Below are 5,330 nucleotides of genomic sequence, written 5' to 3'. Positions count from 1 at the left end.
ATTACTTATTTTAAAGGTTCTAAAATGAGAGTACTGTGTTATGGGTATCAGAATTTTTTTTATTCTTAAATGAGAGAGTTTTAAAAGTTAGAAGTCTTGGGCTATATTTAAGTAGCTTTTAAGGTCTTTCTCTTTTTCATGTCAGAGTTTTTGGTCACGTTACTCATCTAGTTCTAAGTACCATTAGGGAAAGCTGGATAACTGTAAATGGAATTTTTATTTATCTTTATTTTAACTTAAAATAGTTGATCTCCCTGGTTGGGTGGTTCAATTGGTTGGAGTATCATCCTGTACACCAAAAGATTGTGAATTTGATCCCCAGTTGAGGTGCTTATGGGAGGCAATATTGATATTCTCTCTCTCTCATCAATCAATAAATAACATTCTCAAATGAGGATTAAAAAATAAAATAGTTTATCTTATCATTCTCTATTCTAGCCCTTAATCATACAATCACTAGGATCCAGATCTCAGAGCATGGAGATAACAAAAACAGACACTAGAAGTAAAATTAAAGGTGTTTTAATAAAATTGTGTACTAGGGATGAAACATATTCAAACATATTATTAGCTTTGTTGAAGACATTGTCAACACTGTACTACCTGATCAGAGTATTAAATCCTGCTGGATGTAAGCACCATGAGGCTCCACCCCAGTTAGAGCTGTGCCTAGAGCATGTGGTTGAATGAATGATGAATAAAATTGTTACTTAACTCAATATATTGTATTGGCTGAAATTATTAAATTCATTTTAATAGCTTCTAGTGTATATTTCTTTGCACAAAATACTTAACGGGCACTTGTTGAAAAAATCAGCTTATATAAACTGCATTATTTACATTGTTTACTTTAGCTAAGGAATATTGTAGAACATTATTTGCCTATGAAGGTGCTAATGAAGATGAACTTACTTTTAAAGAGGGAGAAATGATCCATTTGATAAGTAAGGTTAGATCTTTCTCAGCTTTTCACTGAATCATGTAACTTATTCATAGAAATAATTCTCAATATATTCACATTCCCCCTAGCATGTGAGCTCTGGAAGAGCTGGGACTTTGGTTCAGTCCTGTGTTCTGAGAACCTGCCTGACACATGGTGAGTGCTCAGAAAGGTTTTTTGTTTGTTTGTTTGTTTTTTAACATTTATTATTGGTCTTTGTTATAACTGGTACCTGGCTGGAAATTATTCTTACCATTTTACCATCATGTATTGGTTTTTCTCTAACCCTTACTCCCTTCCATATTTCTCTTCTTAAATTCTTTTCCACCTCATTTAATTTTCCCCCACTTAATGTTTTCTGTATTTTATAATATAAAAAACAAATAAAAATAAGGAAAAACAATTTAAATGTTCTTCAACATGTAATGGCTATGAATCTTTATACTGTGAAAAATGGTGCAGTTATTTAAAAGAATGAGGTAGTTGTATTAACTTGAATTAAAGAAAAAGAAAAAGAAAACTCAGTAGTGCTGGGGTGTGGGAAGAATCCTGTGATTATTTTTGTAATAGAACAACATTATTAATATTTAGTTTTTGGTGGAATCCTGTGAATAATTTTTAAAATCTCTTCCCATTGTTTTTTTCTCCCCAAGCAAGGATATGTTTATTGATTTTAGAGAGAGAGAGGAGGGGAGAGAAAGAGGGGAAAACATCGATGTGAGAGAAACATCAATTGGCTGCCTCCCATATGTACCCTAACTGGGAACTGAGCTTGCAACATTTAGGTGTACAAGACAACACTCCCACCCACTGAGCCACCTTGCCAGGGTTTTTCCCATTGTTTTAAATTAATGATGAGATGTGTAGTGTATGTAATTTTTAATATTCACACCATTTGAACTAATTTCTTATAGAAGGATAGCATTTGGAAAGAATTGAACAAGATCCTGTTAATTTATGGACAGTGAATAATGCAATTAATATTTCATATGTAAGATGTTGGGAAGAATGGTAAGTGAGATATAGTTTGGAAATTCATATTCTCTCTTCACCCTCTTCTCTCACTTCCTTTTTGTTTTTTTTTCTTTTCTCTCTGAGTTTTTTGTAAATTGAAATTTATATTATTTGACTTATATAAAGATATTAAACTGAATTTTGTAACTACTGTTATAAGTAATATATGAGGACTATTTTCTTGTTTTTTATTTATTGATTTTAGAAAAAGAGAGAGAGGAAGTGTGGGGGGAGGGGTCAAAGAGAGTGGGGGAGAGAGCAAGAGAGAAAGAGAGAGAGGGAGGGAGAGAAAAACATCAATTTGTTGTTCCACTTATTCATGCACTCATTGGTTGCTTCTTGTATGTGCCCTGATCAGAGATTGAACCCACAACCTTGGCATATTGGGACAACGCTCTAACCAACTGAGCGATCTGGCCAGGACTATTAGAAATATTTTCTGTTACAAGGACCTCAAGATATGCTTAGGTCACTGTTTTTTTTCCCCTTGTAAAAGTAGTGGAATCCAGTTGTTTCCTATTTTGTATTTTTTATCTTATTTAAATATAACCTCTATTATCTTACTTATTCTTCATTTTGCATTTTAGGAGACTGGAGAAGCTAGCTGGTGGAAGGGTGAACTTAATGGTAAAGAAGCAGTATTTCCAGACAATTTTTCTGTTCAGATAAATGAACTGGGTAAGGACTTTCCAGTGAGCTTTTGTTTTTCGAAGATGTGAATAGTTTAAAGAACCCTTTGCTAGTATTTCCTTAAAAACAGGATTTTTCTATTGTTACTGAATAATTTCACGAGGGTTTTAGAGTCATATCTTCTGGTAACTTGCTTTAATTATTGTAAAAAATCCAATATTTTAGTTCTGTATTTTATTCCGTTATCTTTCCCCACTGATTATATTGGAGACTAACCTGAGACTCATTACTTTATACAATTAAAAGAAAAAGAAAGCTGACCTTACTAGTTAGACAACTTAGCACTTGCTTGGGGTAAATATTTTTTATTTAATTTTGTTGAAAATAAAGCAATGCTGATCTTACTATTATTCTGTCAGTACATTTTTGGGAAGGTAAGAAGCAGTCTTTGCCTCTTTAGGATTTAATATATCTATTTACTTCTTGTGGTGAATAAAGTGAGTGATGGATGTAATTGGGTTTAAAAATATGCAGGGGGAAGGGGAGTTAGAGAGCAGACGCACAGCAAGACAGTCTACCGTATTTGATTTAGGCCAGAGCAGAAATCTGTAATCTTTTCCATCTTTCTTTTCGTTAAGCAAATTACTGCAGCTCACTCTGTGGAGGCCTACACCATCTGTGGCCCTTCCTTTGCTGGATCTGATTCACTATTGATTCAGCCTTCGGTGTGCTTTATTTTTATACTTTACTGATTGAACACATTCTGTTTTGTCTTTTATTAGATGTTCATACAGTATTGATTATCAATTATTTTTAATTTGGGAAACTCAAATTCTCATACTTAAAATGTGTCTCAACTTTTTTAAGACATTAAATAAAGTCTTAAAAATAAGTGAATGCTTAAAAAGCTAACAGAATTTGAATAAACTGAGAAACATAAACTTTTGCCTTTAATCTGTTTGAGAGTTCTGAAGTGTCAATAATGAAAGCTACATGTATTTGTTAGTTACTCCTAAAAAAAACAACAACAAAAATAAAGTCTCTTTCCCTTCCTTTCCCTGCTACCCCTCCCTCCTCACCCAACTCAGCCTTTAAGGGTGGTAAAATGGTGCATAAGAATTTTGAACTATGGGATGTGAAACAGAACATTTTTGTTCATCATTAAGATTTGTAGATTAGCTGTGATAATTTTTGAAATATTTGAATTTTGAATAAGGAGGAATTTATTAAAATAGAATATATTTTTTGTCAGTGACCGTTAGTGGAGTTGTCAGGATTTATTTATTTATTTTATTTTATTTATTATTATTATTTTTTAAGATTTTATTTATTTATTTTTAGAGAGGGAAGGAAGGGGGAGAGAGAGAGAGAGAGAGAAACATCGATGTGCGGTTGCTGGGAGTTATGGCCTGCAACCCAGGAATGTACCCTGGCTGGGAATCGAACCTGGGACACTTTGGTTCCCAGCCCGCACTCAATCCACTGAGCTAAGCCAGCCAGGGCAGGATTTATTTTTATAATTATTTTCAGGGATGAAATGAGATAGTCATAAAACTTTAATTAATAAGCTCAGAATTTATTTGAACTATATTTAATACATAAGTTGTTTAACTGTTTTATTATTAACTATTTATTAATAATTAACCATTATTATTTTTTTTAAAGATTTTATTTATTTATTTTTAGAGAGGGAAGGGAGGGAGATAGAGAGAGAGAGAAACATCAGTGTGTGGTTGCTGGGGGTCATGGCCTGCAACCCAGGCATGTACCCTGACTGGGAATCGAACCTGTGACACTTTGGTTCACAGCCCGCGCTCAATCCACTGAGCTATGCCAGCCAGGGCTGCAACCATTATTATTTTAATAGAAACAAAAAAAACCACCACCTTCTGCTAAGGGTCCAGGTATGTAAGGAAAACATTATTCAGTTTGCTGTTTTTCACATTTTTAAGTTCTAAAGTGGTAAAGTTAGGTCTTAGATAAACCATTTATTTTAATAATTTTATATTTATTATGTTATTTTTTTCCATGAGAGAGAGGAAGGGATAAAGCCTTAAAAAAGAGAAAGAGAGAGAGAAAAACATCACCTGGTTGCCTGTAATACGCACCCAGAACCTGGATGGAACTGGAAACCCAGGTATGTGCCCTGACCAGTAATCGAACCTGCAACCTCTTGTTTAATGGGTGACAGATGATGCTCCAGCCAACTGAGCCACTGCCAGGGCTAAACCATTTATTTTGTTAGCCAATAATTAAATACATGTGCTATATAAAAATTTAGATGCATATAAAAATTGAGTGTTCACATGCATTAACATCTGTCATTATTTTTATGTACAAACTGTATATATATGTATAAAAAGGGATCTTGAAAATTTGTATACTTTAATTCTATGTAATTTTGAGATAAGACAATTAACTAAGTTTAAATCTGCTAACAAAATGAAATATACTGATCTGAAAAATTATTGTAACTTTTCAAATGAAACCCATTTGTCAACATGTCAAATGAATTCTGATTATTCATGTACTCTTTTTTTTTTGTTTTGAGAGACAGTATGTTAGGGATTAAACAAAGTAGAAGGGTTTATTTTATTAAACAGTTGAATTAAACAAACATGTGTTTGCTGAGGTAATTGTTTTATAACCTCTTGGTCTATTTCTAAAAATGCCAGTCTCCAATTTCTGATTTTTGCAATTGCAGTACAATTATTTTCCTTGAAAGTTTTGCTTTTTTTAAAAAAAA

The 5,330-nt window shown here is 32.9% G+C and overlaps 1 long non-coding RNA gene across 1 annotated transcript; it reads left to right on the top strand.

Moving 5' to 3' along the window:
• The first annotated feature begins 436 nt into the window (after positions 1-436).
• Positions 437-2,634, top strand: LOC118499895. Its single transcript, XR_004902438.1, has 3 exons — positions 437-517; positions 855-949; positions 2,542-2,634. It is a non-coding gene; the product is annotated as an uncharacterized LOC118499895 (long non-coding RNA).
• Positions 2,635-5,330: the final 2,696 nt, after the last annotated feature.

Source organism: Phyllostomus discolor, chromosome 4, assembly GCF_004126475.2.
Source record: "Phyllostomus discolor isolate MPI-MPIP mPhyDis1 chromosome 4, mPhyDis1.pri.v3, whole genome shotgun sequence".
NCBI classification, from domain to species: domain Eukaryota; kingdom Metazoa; phylum Chordata; class Mammalia; order Chiroptera; family Phyllostomidae; genus Phyllostomus; species Phyllostomus discolor.
The sequence above is the reverse complement of the archived record's forward strand: the minus strand, read 5'-3'. Positions and strand labels throughout refer to the sequence as shown.